This window comes from Neodiprion fabricii, chromosome 4, assembly GCF_021155785.1.
Source record: "Neodiprion fabricii isolate iyNeoFabr1 chromosome 4, iyNeoFabr1.1, whole genome shotgun sequence".
Taxonomy (NCBI): Eukaryota; Metazoa; Arthropoda; class Insecta; order Hymenoptera; family Diprionidae; genus Neodiprion; species Neodiprion fabricii.
Genome location: NC_060242.1, coordinates 9,543,027 through 9,558,171, shown reverse-complemented (window position 1 = coordinate 9,558,171; position 15,145 = coordinate 9,543,027). Strand labels below are relative to the sequence as shown.

The window sequence follows — 15,145 nt, the reverse complement described above, 5'->3', positions numbered from 1 at the left end:
TTTTAAGATGCTCCCCAGAGTTTTCGAAGCATTCCGATCTCCCTCAGCATTATTGCATACAATAGAACTGCTTTCAATAAATTATATCGACCTTTTCATTATCACGATAGACGGTACAGTAATTCATATCGAGTGCATCGTTACTGCCACTGCTTGTAGCAAAACTATTCTTACGTTTTTCACTATAAGTATATACAATATTATCACAATTGTAACTATCCTTATAACAACAATATCACAGACGTAGTTTTTTATTTCATTCGTCGTCGTTTTTCTCGCATTCAGTCTCACATCTATTACCGCGATCATTGAACCGAAGTTTTTCAGGAGTTTTATGAAAAAGATCAGTCTCATATCGTGATTTTCGACAATGGCAGATTTTTACCGACAATCTTATTAAAATTTGTACTACGTTTCAAACCTTTTATCATTAAATCTATATATTGTCACAACGAAACTGTTTTTAGTTAATCTGAGAATAAAAAAGAATAAATTCTGATGCAATAAATCAAATTTCGAAATCATTGAAATAATGTATTCTCATGATCTAAACGTATTTATTTCTACCGTTTTAATAACATTCTTCTTGATTGTTCAACAAAAATCTGCGAAAATACCGACATGAGAAAGTTTTTGCGAGCATGTTCCCACAAAGTCAACAGCCTGCGAAAACTGACACGCGTATGCCAAGGAACACCCTTGGCATCTAAACAGATGGTGTGCAAAATGACACTCCGTTGTAATTGTAAAGAAAAACAGAATCCAACATTCGTGCCAAAGACAGCAGTGCCCGACAGTGTTGTGCGTTTTCTTAATTAATTATACTACAATTACAAATTACAAACGTAACTTGTTACTGAAAGTAAGAAAATTACAAATTACAATTTCAATTTGTAACGAGAAAAATTTCAATAACAAATTACAAGTGTAATCAGTGTCGATTTTTCTTTGAATAAAAAATTTCGAATGTAATTAGTATCAATTTTTCTTCTAATTACAAATTACAAATATAATTAGAATAGTTTTTTTTTCTACTAACAAATTACATATGTCATTACAATAGTTTTTTTTTCCTAATTACAAATTACAAATTTAATTAAAATCGATATTTCTTCAAATTACAAATTACAAATTTCATTAGAATCATTTCTTTTTTGTTTTTTTTTTTTCTATTTACAAACTAAATATGTAATTAGGATCAATCTTTCTTTCAATTACAAACTGTAAATGTTATTAGGATCGAATTCCCCCAGAATTAAATTTTCCAAATATATTTAATATCATTTTTCGAACTGATTACAATCACACCTCGGGCATTTATAGGTCATTCTAAGGAAATATGATTAACCTCGAAAATGTACGGATCATTCCATCAAAAAGTCAATGACTTTCGCTATGCGTGAAACTTTCTAAAAATATATGACTGACTTCGTGCATTTGTCGAGTATTTGTGGGTCATTCCATGTAAAAATAGATTCAAGGACTCGAAATTTATAGAGCTCAGAGCTTTTCGAAAAAGCTGTGTTTTCATAATTTAAGATATCGGGCTTCAATTTTCTGCAAATTACATTACAGGATGATTGAAATTGTGAAATTTATTAAAAAAAAACAACAAATAATTTATGAAAAAGTGAGTGCAAGCCTGAAACAAGCTGCAAGTTTAAATTTAAGTTTAATTACTGTAATTCAAGTAATTTAATTACATTCCCAAAATATTTTCAAAACAATATTTAACAATATCAATTACGTTTTATTCTCAGCATCAAAGTCAGCTTAAAAGTCATTCACATTTGTATACTGAATACTGAAAATTATACATATTTTTTTAAAATGATAATACTCCGAGTTACCGATATACATGGGATACCATGGAATACATACCTGAAGTCATTGACATATAACAAGTTGAATGATCGATATATACTCGAAGTCACTCATATATCCTCGGAATGACCCATATAAACCCGAAGTATGATCGTAATTATTTCGAAATATGACATCAATTATATTCGGAAAATCTAATTACAGGGAGATTCGATCCTTGTTCCTTACTTTTGTCATGTAATTTAAAAAAACAGATTCCAACTACATTCCTAGTTTGTAATTAGAAAAAAAAACCGACTCTGATTACACCTAAACGTACCTTGTAATGCAGTTAATTATTATCAGATTGCTTAGAATCTACGTCTTTTGGAGATGTCACTAAATCGGGAATAATCTTGGCAAGCATTTACTTTTCCAATCATTCTTTAGCGTCATAAGTAACGTTTTTGCCATTTTTTCGTAAGGGAATTCTTCATTCGAAGCCCTTTATTTTGCCAAGAAAATGCATAGCATGTATTTGTATCGGTTAACCAGCCATTTTAATAACATCATTGCGATTGTAGAAATTTACAATTAGATGGATGTATGATGGTATGTTTAAAAATTGAACGTCAAAATGACAGTAATTTTTTTCAGTAATTTTTGATTTTTCAAACAGCAAGAATACAAATTGCTAATATCTCCTATTCGGAGCAATTGAATTATTGAAATTTCACTAGATTTTTAGATGTTATCGTTTTCCCATTGTAAACTAGTGAAATAATTCTCCATTGTTGCTCAGAAATTTTCGAAAACTTATTTCCGTTCAAATTTTAACGAGAAATACTTTCAGCTTATTGTTAGCAGTATAAATATTTCTCTTACAAATAATCTAGGACGCTGAGTACGAATATGATAAAAAATCAGTTAAAAAAAAAAAAAAAAAAAACATTCATGGAATGAACAGTTATTTCGATTTTAAAATGAATGTTTTCGATATGATTGTTAAGAAATTCTAGGCATAGTTTGACCATTTCAGAGGAACAAATTTTCACAGCACTTGATATTTAAACATTACCGTATCGAACGAATATATAAATACGTCTCAACCGTGCAATGAAATTAACAACGAAGATCGCGCGGAAAGTAAACTAGATAAATTTACTTTTGTTGAATCAACACTCTAACTAAGCACGAAGATCAAAAACAGTATGTCATTCAAATTGTAAGTGAATATAAAAAGAAATTTCCAAATGTCACTAAGAAATGTTTAATAAAATAAATTGTGTTCATTAATATGTTAAAAATTGATAAATCCCGTTACATTTTTTCAAATAAATTGCAAAATTTTAAGAGTAACTCAGATTGTAAATTAAATTTTCTGGTTATTGGAACATTTAACACTAATTTTACTTATAATACAGTTGAAATGAGATATTTTTTGCAATAAACAATTAATTTTTACATAAATAATGACAATTTTTCGGTCAAAACAAAAAAAAAAAAAAAGAAGAAATTATTTTTAGCTTAACTTTGAGCTTAAATAATTTTTGAGCAAGTAAATTTATCGAAAAAAGTTAAGAGAAAGTTTTTGTAGAGCGTTCAATGTTCTACAAAAATACTCGTTTGCCATTGCCATATATTAACTGGCAAAGAAACAAAAAAATTAATTCTAAAACGTGCCAAAACGTCCCCATGTTATTTAAATGGGAAATGTATCGTCTTTGTGGCACGGTTCAATATCAATATTAATGGCTTATATGGGTCTGATATTTCTATTACGTCACGAACTAAAAACTTTAGGGGCGCTGCAAAGTCAAAAACCAAATTGGTAAATAGCGGACACCCTACTGTATATAGTAAAAGAGAGGCAGGAGCGTAACAAGCGCTGCGGCGTCTGCCAGACGAATCCGAAACGTTTTTTTCGTTTTTGGGAGTATATGCGACATTAAAAATTTCTGAAAACACGTTTTTGGTAATCCCGGCAGCCATACGAAAGGTTTAAAAAAAAAAAGGGCGGGTTGCACTCCGGGAGTGCCGGCAGAAGTGAAATCTTAACCATCAACGTTGTGCGTTTTTGAATATTTTGGAATGGTCAGGGAATAATTTCGCACGAATTGTTTTATTTATCGGTATAAAAGTACGTGGTAAAATACGATATTCATTTATTGCGCTATCATAGACAAACACGACAATTTATATTACATAAATAATATGCCCCTTGATTCTCACGATGTCTTTTTCTTTTTTTTTCTTCTTTTTCTTCCTTCGAGTCTTTTTTTTTTTTAATACATGGTTTTTGGTCGTGGGCTCTCGTACCGTGATAGTTGATGTCTATTTACAGTTTGATATCTGAAATTTAGTAGCAAATGATACATCATGACTGTTACCCCGATCATGGACATATTTATAGTTACTATTGAGATGACATCCGGATGACACTGCAGCTAATTACCTACTTGTCATTACCAGAGGTAATATGTAGCTGTAGAAATCATTTTCATCTGGCAAATAATCCCTCAAATATATCAATATGAAGTAACGAGCCTAATTTATTCGGTTACTTCTGCTTCACCTGCCGTAGTGCTTTAGAGACAAGCCCAAGAACATCGTTATTGGAAAACTTTGACATCTCTACACAGTGAGATGAAATCGTGATCATGAGGAAATAATATACGAAACTTTTCAAAGTTTTAAGGAATTCGCGCGAAAGACGAAGAAGCGAGTTAAATATACACTCGAAATATTTTGGCGCACTTGTACAGAGTTATTTTTAGCCCACTTTACGAGACAGATTTTGAACAGTTTACAGATAGATACCGCATATTGACCTCTACAGTAATCGCGAATATTTGATACTAGTATGAAATTTTATTTACAGATTCGTCGGAGTAACGATGAATGTTGTAGGTCAGTTACACTCCCAGTTAGCGAACGGAATAATTAACCGAGTTTGAAATAGCGTGGCTTCGTTCGTTAATCAGACTATCGTAATACTGTCATAAGAGAAAAATGTCGAGTTACAGTAGACGGTTGTCAAACAAAAATTGCAGCTTTCGGTGAAATGAAAAAATTTGCAGGTATGCGAAAAAAATGATAAAGCAACGAAATTTCAGGTCTATTTGATTTCAATTTATGACTTTTGTAAACTTTTGTTACGTTTAAAACAATTTTTTGTAATTCTGAAACCATTGCTTGACAACGTTTTTGTGTCAACATTTTTAATGTAGATTTCTGAAGTGAATTCAAGTTTGATCCGAGAGTAAAGCCATTCATACTTCCGTTTTACGGGAATATGAAATTTTCAGACCGAAGCCTAAACTCATGTCGGAGAGTAAAGTGTTGCTGAATGTAAAGGTAACCCCACAAGGACGCAGACACCGAGAAGGATTAACATTTTATGGGAAAATCGTGGTTTATTGGTGTTTTACGATACTGCGTTGGATGTGAATGAACGGAACACGGATGGCCAGGTGGCCTAGAACTACATTTTGTTGCTGTCCAATATTTGGCTTGTTAACAAGCCAGATGAAAGACGAAGAAAAATACAATTAAGGGGGTATTCTAGTGTAGAAATTTGAAAAAATCGGTTTTTTTTTTTTATATTTTCAAAGCTTAACCTTTTAAGAATGTGTCCTTGAAAGGACAAGTCAAAATTTCAATTATTTTCACAGATATAGCTATTTTAGTGACACGTCTTCAATACTGGCTCGGCTGGAACGAATTTTACTCGAAACTTTAAACGCGTTTTTCTCAAAACTACATTTTTCAAAACGGTTGACATGATTTCTCAAGTTCTATTGAACCGATTTACTTGAAATTTGGTGAGAATCTTCTCAATACATGTCTCTATCGCACGAACTATTATTATAACGAAATAATAATTTTTACTATTTTTAAAAAATTCAGAAACGTCCAAAAAAGTCAAAAAAAAACGTATTATTTTTTCGGACAGCCGTAATTTGGCAAAAAAAAAAAATTTTTTCGACTTTTTTTTGGTTAGTACGATAGCTGCATTTATGTAGATTAATAATCTTTTTTTTTTCTGATTTTGAAAATGCTTGCAATCGTGACAACATTGGCGCGCAATTTTTTTTGTACCCCCCACTTCAACAACTCATAGCACATTCAATTTTGTATTTTTTGACTTGTTTTTTTTTTTTTGTAATCGTGAAATGATAATAAACGCCTGATAAAAAAATGTATAGTAAAAATATTTTTTGTTTTTTGTTTATAGCACTTCAAAAAACACCTCAAATTCATGCCTCTACACTAGAATACCCCCTTAAACTATATTATCAAGAAAACTGACGAGCCCAAAGTGAAAATTGTTAACAATTTCGTTACGAGACAGTCGGTCATTGAGTATTCGTAAGAAATGAGGTTGAAGTTCGAAACCTTAACGTAGCGACGCATTGTCAAGAAAAATTCTTATTTCGCGGTTTAAGATTGTCTAAATTTCATTAAAAATCATATCGAATGATATGCGTATAATTTGGAAATTCAAGTTCTTCAAAGTCATTTTAAAATTACGACATAGTGATTTTTCTTACGGTATCTCGTCGCGTTAATTTTACAAATTTAAACCCTGTCATCGGATTCATATAATTGTAAAAAAAAAAAGAAGAAATTTGCCATCGAATTCACTACAACTCTAATTACACCGGGTGCGCTTCTTGGTTCTCAAATCTACAATTTACATTGCAAGATAGTTTTATTTTTGCATTTCACCAACTTGCTTCTGCATGACCTACGTAACGTGCTTCGGTATAATTTTTTTCCTCTGTATTTTTCTATTTTTACATACCTGTCGATGTGATCCATTGTCGGCATCGTCACCGTCTGAGACGAAAAACGTATAAATTCATTTTTTGATACTTCACATATCCTGATCTGCTCGTACGTTTATCGACGGTATTATTTCGTTTGATTCGCATTAAATTTCTGTAACATCCTTCGGTACCAAGAGGATGATAAATCCACGGTTTCAACATTAGAATCCATGGAATAAACACTTCTGATTTTCTTGTAGCCTTACCGTATACGAATAGTAACATAAACTTCTCGAATTATTTCAGCTACCGTAGGTAAAAAAAAAAACGGCAGCAGCTTCGTTACCTCTCTGAAAGCTGTAACGTCGATCATCTAATCCTTCTTCGGAATTGAAAACTGAAAGCTTTAAAATGGCAGTTTACCCAACGCAGCCAACTTATTCTCTCCGTTCCCCCAATGAGGATACTAAAGCCTGAATTGAATAAAGCGTCAGATATTTTTTAAATGGGTATCTTGTGTTCAAGTGAAAGCTTCACGGTATAAGAGGAAAATCATTTTCTAACGTTTCGTATTATAAATTGCAGCAAACAACAACTTTTTCATTCTGCATTGTAATTTATCAAATTTATTTTCATACGAACGATGTCTTTTTCTCGAACGATATCGATGTCTTGGGTTCAAATTTCATATCGGTATAAGTTTTATCGTATTGTTTACAACCTCCCACGTGCAGTTGTTTACTTTAACATTGAAACCTCGCGTAACGCGTTTTCGATCATAACGCGGCACGAATCACTTATCGCATCTTTATTTCTCAGAGTGGCGACAAATCAACTAAAATAAAAATTTCTAAATTATTTCCCTGTCTTTTTCCCACGAAACTTAGGTAGCTTTTACGAAAAAAAGCTCCAGATATTTCGTAAAAGCGGGAGAGAAATTGCACAATGCCATTTCCGAAAGCGAGTTTAACTTAATTTACGAAGCATGGTTGAAGTTTGAAAACAATTTGCTTTTTTTAAACTACTTTTACCATGTCGACACTCGTCACTCTCTAAATTCTTCACCGTTCGTGAAGTATTCTACGAGAATGTCTTTCATTCGCAAATGCATGTATTAGCGTTTCTTTCGGATCGTTTGAAACGTCGTCAATCCTGCAGACCCTTACGAATGTCCGTGAGCACTCCGTTCCACGATCCTGAAAACGCGTCAAATTCTATTTCGAGTCAAATATCAATCAGTTACCTCAAATTTCGATAAAAATTCCGACACGCCGTCAATAACAGGTCAACGTACGAATAAAATGTCACACATCGAATCCAGATCGTTGGATTTCGATCGTGGTAAAAAATGAAAACAGTCAAGTGCCGAGCGGTAACCGGAATTAAAAATTTCTCTCGGTGCAGTTTGGTGAATTTCAAGTAATCCTAAAGTTGCAAAATAACCACTTTTAACCCAACAAACTTCAGGCTGACATTGCAATCAACGTTAACACGTTTCGCTGCTAACTCTTACCGCTGTGCTTCAGCTTCTTAATGGAAAATCCCATTGACAGATTCCAACGTAGAGCGTGAAGCAATTAGTAGATAATACGAAGAACGTAGGTAATCCCTTCGAAAACGGTTCGATGGATTTCTCAACGTCCAAAAGACGCGGAAATATTCTTGGAAATATTTTGCCGAGTTCTCAGGATTGCTAGAACAGCAAATCGTCTATTATCAAAGGGATTTCTCATTTGGGTGAAAAAATGGGGAAAAAATTAACACTTTTCGCGGTTATCGATCGAAAATATTGAGCAATCGGAAAGCCGGAAAATTAGTAAAAAGTAGACGACGAGCGACGCATTTTGCGACTACTTCGATAAAGTTATTCAACCATTTTTATCGTGGACAATACTATGAAGTAGCTATTGTAGCGTTCTTGAAATGTGGAATCAAGAGAATACGTTGCTTGTCTTACGATTAATCGAAAACGGCAATCGCGATCCACGAAGTGAGATTTTGATTTAATCGACTAAATATGGCGCTCAACATTCGAATACACAAAAAGTATATTTTACAGTTGAATTAAGTCACACATTTTTCAACTCAATATTTTGGCCCAAATTTTGTCACTCGGGACTTTTTGGAGTCGCTGCTCACGAATCTGGGGTTAAAATTTGACAATTCCTAAATCCAAGATGTAGTACATATCCAATATGGCGGGTGTAAAATCGAAAAGACTATAAAAATTTGACGATTCTGGCCGAAAGTTAGATTTTTCCATATCTTAACAGTCGTTTGAAGTAAGAAAAATTATTTCAAGTTGTAAATATAACAAACTGTGATAAGGCTAGGACTTGGAAATTTTTGCGGTGCATTTTTGCTCAAAGCATCCCGGTGTGACTGAAAGGGTTAAATGAGAAAAGGTGTCTGCAAATTCGTATTTGATGGACGTGATGAATATGTTTGGTTCATTACGTTAAATATTAAAAAACTTTAACGTCGTTTCTCATTCACGCCGAGTCAAACAAATACTCATCACAACTCCATAATACGAATTTCGTCGAAACATGAGAGTTTGTAATTAATATTTTCATTTGTTCGAAACAAATTATATACGGATGATAAAGAACAAAGTTGAATGTTTTTATGAAACGAATATCGCATTGATGTAACCCATTATAATGAAACACGCTGATTAAATCCAGACAACATTTTGATTGTATCAGCTGATGGTTTTGGCCGAAACGTTGTCTGGAATAAACTAGTAAAAATTTCTCATTCCGGCCAATTTATCGTTCATTCAATCTCCCTAATTCATAATATAGCAAATTTTTTTAGCTGTGCGCCATAAGTTTGTATTAAACAAATGTTATATCTTATATCGAGACAATTTTTCTACTTCATCTCCTCAAAAAAGTTCCATATTTTTGGTAAGCTCGCCAATTGAATGAAATAATGAATTGATTCAAATAACCTATTTCTTCCAAATTATTATATGATTAATTTGATTCAAACGAACATAGAAAAACTGTAAGAGTTCATACGTACAAAAAAAGAAAAATTATTCCTCTGAGAAAATATTTAAAAAACACAAAAAATCAACTCTCCACTCTGAACTACGGCTTCAAATGTTTGTTCTGGGACCTGGAAATTATGTGAATTTTTGTAAAAAAAAAATACTAAAAATGGCGTCTTTTTTTAGGACCATAAAAGGGTTTGTAACATTTTTAAGAAAAAAAAAATGGTGAGTGCTTTTTTTAGGTTGTAGAATCATATAAAAAATAATGAAACAAATTGGCGGGGGTCAGGGAAAATGTCCTCTCAGTTGGCGTGGAATTCCTCACATACACTCAAGTTGGCCGAGTGTGCAGTAATTAATTCAGCAAAATATAGCGTTACAGTATTACCAATTCGCTAATTACGTAAACTCAATACGCGCACTTCTGAAACGTTTCGACTGAACTAAATAATGTAATAATGACGCGGGCGCCATTTCTCATTAAGCTTGTGACTAATGTAAATTCGATATTGCCGTTGATTAGGGAAATTCCACAAACGCGGTTATCAGTAAAATTATTACATGATCCAAACAGCGAATTTTATTTTAAAAAAAGCGGGAAATAAGCGAACACGTGACTGCATCTGTTGTAACAACTCCGAATAATGAATTCGTAATGACAAAGATTTGGTCCCGGCAACGAAATTTCAGGGTTAGAATACATCAGTGGAGGCCCTTCTAATAACTGTTCATCTTACTTCTCTCTTGCGAGATAGGATTTTTAACGCGTCACAAAGAGTATTTTGCCATTTGAAAAAAAAATTTTTTGTACATTTACGATATAACATATTATTTGATAGCGGTAATCAATTAGCACTCATGATTTCGTAAATTTCATCAACATTTATCCACGTAATAGATTTAGTGAACTGTATAAAGTGATTTGATTCAATCTATCAGAGCGTACTCGATATTTTGTTAATACCGTTAAAAAAGTAATATTTCACGAAATCGACCAAATTAAAATCGACATTTCGTATCCGTGAAGGACCTGCATTTTATTTAATTAAATTAAGGCGCTTACAACATGCGCCTACGAATGGATTTTTTTAAAGAACCAAAGGTTTCACTTGCAGAAGTGAATAAATGAAATGGAAACATGTTAGAGATCAGGAGGAAAACAACGCGGAGATAAAAACTAAGGTTGGCCAGTCACATTTCACATTTATCGTATGGTTGCCACCACAACCTCATTATAACATACCACATCGATACTGTACACGTGCGAATATGGTTTAAAGTGTTTCAAGTATGCACGGTATTCTTACCTCTTTAACATTAACAAAGAACAATTGTACAAAACATTACAAAACAACAAGGTCGATGTTGGATGAGTGTCGGAATAAGAGAAGAATAAGAGAAGAGAGAGTGAGGAACGAAAGAAAGAAAGAAAGAAAGAAAGGAAGATGGAGAGAGGAGGGAGGAAAGGACCGAAGAAAAGACAGCGAAATAGGCAAGTTAGAGAGGGATTAGTCAGTCGGCCTCGATCCTCTGGCCAGGGAGGAACGTGACAAAGTCATCAAAGCATTTATCCAAAAAACCATTAATCGTCTCTCCCTCCCTGCCTCCCTCCCTCCCTTTTGATACGAGCAACTAATAGCGAGATGAAAGAGGAATTTAAGGGGGGGTTTCAGCGTAAAAAAAAAAAAAAAAAAAAAACACTTTTTTTGTGAATTTTTTTAAAAGGTACGGATTGAGCAAATTTATTCAAACCTTTTGTACATTATTGAGTATACTTTTAACAATATTTTGTAATTTTTTCATGCGGAAATATTGAAAAACAAACGTCTCAGAAAAAAAACAATTTGCGGTGTTCACTGTATCTCGGTCGGAAATTATCTGATATCAAAAACCATTAAAATTACAACATCGATTATTCAAATTCATACTGCAAACAGGTGAAGGATATGTAACAAAACCAAGTACAGAATCGTCCGGATTCTCATTATTTTACATATGTTTTGGATTTCTACATTCGTCTTTCTAAAGTCATTTTGGGTATTCGATGTTCCGGTCTAATCAATCCTTTGACCTTTCTATACTTTGGATCTTCTGTATTTCAACTCGTTGCCTTTTTAAATTTTATGATACAGATTTTGAAATCTTTGAAAATTTGATATTGCGACTTTTTTTTCTGATCTTTATACATTTTAACCCCCATCCATCATACCGGATATAAAAGAATGGAAAAGATAACATATAATGGTCGCGCAGAAAAATCGTGTAGAATAATTTGAAATCATTACGAGTCATGAAATCACCTAGCTAATCATACGACCATTGAAATATTTATTCGCCTACAACACTAAAGAAAATTTAGCTAAAAAAGATATCTATATCAGTCACAATCGGAAAAAAGAATTGTTGGACCAACTAAAATGTTTTTTTTCTAGAGTTGATATTTAAATGAATAAATTTTGATTCCATACACCGATCAATAACCAAAATCTTTAATTATTAATTTTAAAGTTTGCTTTTGTCTTTCTAACGTTGACAAATAACTCTTGAAGTTTTTGATAGAAGATAAGAATTCAAGTCCACGTTCTAAACTATGACGAGATTGAAGGTAGTAACGTTGGCGTAACAAAACTTTAGGAAAGAAAATCAATGTTTATCAAATGCGAAATAAAACAGTCTAAGAATAGTCTAAAACTATGAGTTTGAAGTTCCTAACGTTGAAGTAACGATGTATTCTTAGGAAAAATTGTATTTTCGCAATTTGAACATTGTCAAAAAGAATTCTCATATTTCGCAAAGTCCCAACTCAACGCCCGTAAATTTATTTAAAAATTGTAACTTGGTGATTTTTTTCTCAATATCTCGTCACGTTAATTTTAGTTATTAATTTCAAACTCGTCCAACACTCAATGGAAGATGACTTAAAACCGACGACAAAATCGACGGTTGGGTGTATTTGGAGTGGAATTTACCAGACAGACGGATAAATAATATGGTATAAATGAACTAAACATAGTTAGGATAAGGATTATCGTCATGATAACATGTGTTACGGTTCAAACGAGTGAAAATTTGTATAATGTAATCAAGACGACAGATATATCGTACAGTGTATATAACTAAAACATTGACCTGGTTATCTCTGCGAAGAATTAATCGTTTTTATGTGAAATTCGGGTCAGTTAGATGCGTTATATATTTTGTAATAAAGAAAACCACTGTGTGCGGAATAAAATATGCTACATTTGTGGTAAAAAATATAGTTGAAATGGGTATTTTTTAAAAAAATCATCACGCAGTGTCTTTTTTTTCAACGGTTTTGAGTAAGACCTGCTCTTTTTTTTATCTCCGTGTAATTCGATCATTACCAGGTTTATTTGATTACTTGATTACTTGATTACCAGAATTATTATCTCTTGCCGAGACATAGTGAAACAACTTGACAAGCGTTGCGTTTGCGAAATATGAATACTGCGTACGCTTGTACGACTTTCAAGATTTCTGCGTCTGCAGAAATAAATTTCTGCAAACCGTAGCTTTCGAAAGATCATTCTGAGAGCAATGTTGTCTAATGGCGATGTGTAAAGTCTATTTTCTGTTAAATTAATACTTTAGAGCAAGCGGTAGTTTGCCAGGAAAAATCACACGTTGTCGTAACGAAACATTGGGAAAAAATTATTATTTTCTTGATCGATAGGGTGAGCACAAATTTTTGTGGAAAAAATTCCATGATATTACCGGGTTTTCCAGGACCTAAGACCTAATTTTCCCTGATATTTTCCCAGTTCTAGTGAGTTACTAAAACCACCTAAATCGTTTAGCTTATTAAAACACTATGGGGCCATTCAAGTATTAGCTAACGATAAACTGCAGGGACAGGCCAGTCAGAGAAATGTTATCAAATGCTACCCTATAGCAGTAGGCATTCCAAGCAAACGTTAGCTAATATAGGAAATTAGAAGTGCGTGCTCAAAGCCAACACGCCGCCTGTTTCGGAACGATAAGAAAAAGAAAGATTAAACGGAGATGTTGATAATGCATTAATTGCTCAATAATAATATATTAGCGCGTATAATGTTTATTGCATGCATTTAAAAAGATAGACAATATATAATATATTTAACACACAATGAGTGATGAATTCACGTTTTACACAACACGTTAACGTGCATTAATAATTAATAATGATTAATATTTAACAAAGTAGGAATGAATTGATCAGGATATGACTACAAATGGCATTTCTGTCATTCCCATGCAATAAATCGATTTTCCAATAAACTTCTCAAAAAGCTTTAGCTGACGTAAAAACAGTGGTGGGCTAAACAAACAAACTTTACTAATCGTTATCGCTAGGGGTGGGATGCAAAAATTGCCAAAGAAATGCGTGAGTTAATACTTGATCGATTCAAATTCAATTCGAATTGAAGGAAAATGTAATTTACAAATAAAGTCAGTTTTCTCGACGGCAAAAAGTAAACTCATTACCCCAAAAAATGATTTCCAATTCCCAAGATAGAAAACTGATATTTTCCGTTTGTTCCATGACCAAATTAAAAATTCCCCAACAATTCCAGGTCTTCCGTGAACCCTTTTAAATATCCAAACATTTCCAGGTTTTCGAGGTGTGTGGCTACCCTGATCGAGCTGAAGATTCTCAATAACTGGCAAACTCGGTAATAGGCATGTTTTACATCGCTCGTTAAAGAATACATCAGACCAAATTAATGTAACGTAATAATGACACGAGACTGAAGTTAGTAACGTTATTCTAATGATTAACGTTTTGGAAAATCGTTATTTCACAGTTCCAGGAATGTCCGAAATTCAGTAAATCGTAATACGGCAAATTGTATTTATCTTTCGAAAACTTAACTACTTCAAAGTCACTACAAACTTGCAAAATAGTAATTTTTCCCCACCAACGTTGCGTTACGTAGACGTTACTAACTTCAGCCACACAATCATGACACTGAGAACGTGACAGGGTGAGAACCTGAGCAAATGCGTTGAGGAAAAGTGAACCGGTATGAAAGGTACGCGAACCACGAGTTCCACATGCGTAGCATGTTCAATGACGCATCAGGTGTCAGTCACCTCAAAACAAGGTTCGCGTAAAGTCGAGCTCGCATTCTCATCGTCTGCATTAGCGCCGCTTCGCAAGGACGAAACGCCGAGTTATCAAAGCGAGTTCCAGTGCAGAGGAGAAGTAACAGATCGCAGAGCGATCCGTGAAATCACCTGCCACGGGAGCACATGGAGATGACGAATAAATAGGTAAAAAAAAATAAATAAACAAATAAATAAAAAAGCAAACACTTTTTTTCCCTCCCTCATAACCTAGAAAACTCACCCAATGTCGGCACGGAATCAGTATCGGAGCTGCTGCAATTCGCTGTAGAAACAGGTCCTCCGCCAAATATTCCCAATCTCTGCACTCTGGTCACTGTCAAAAATAACACTAGCCACGATTTCTCACACGCTTTACTAGTTCGCGCGAAACGAAGAACTGACGGATACGTGCACTCGATACCTTACTGCCCGGCAGATCAGCTGCGACTAACTTTTACAA

At 33.5% G+C, this 15,145-nt stretch overlaps 1 protein-coding gene across 5 annotated transcripts in view; it reads right to left on the bottom strand.

Annotated features, from left to right (window-relative positions):
- The window catches only part of LOC124180883 (protein-tyrosine sulfotransferase), a 270,165-nt gene extending 255,020 nt beyond the window's left edge, over nucleotides 1-15,145 (bottom strand). For all 5 annotated transcript variants that reach the window (XM_046566796.1, XM_046566798.1, XM_046566793.1 and 2 more), the window contains exon 1: nucleotides 14,927-15,145. The gene's annotated coding sequence lies outside the window, so the exon portion shown is untranslated. The remainder of the gene's footprint in view (nucleotides 1-14,926) is intronic.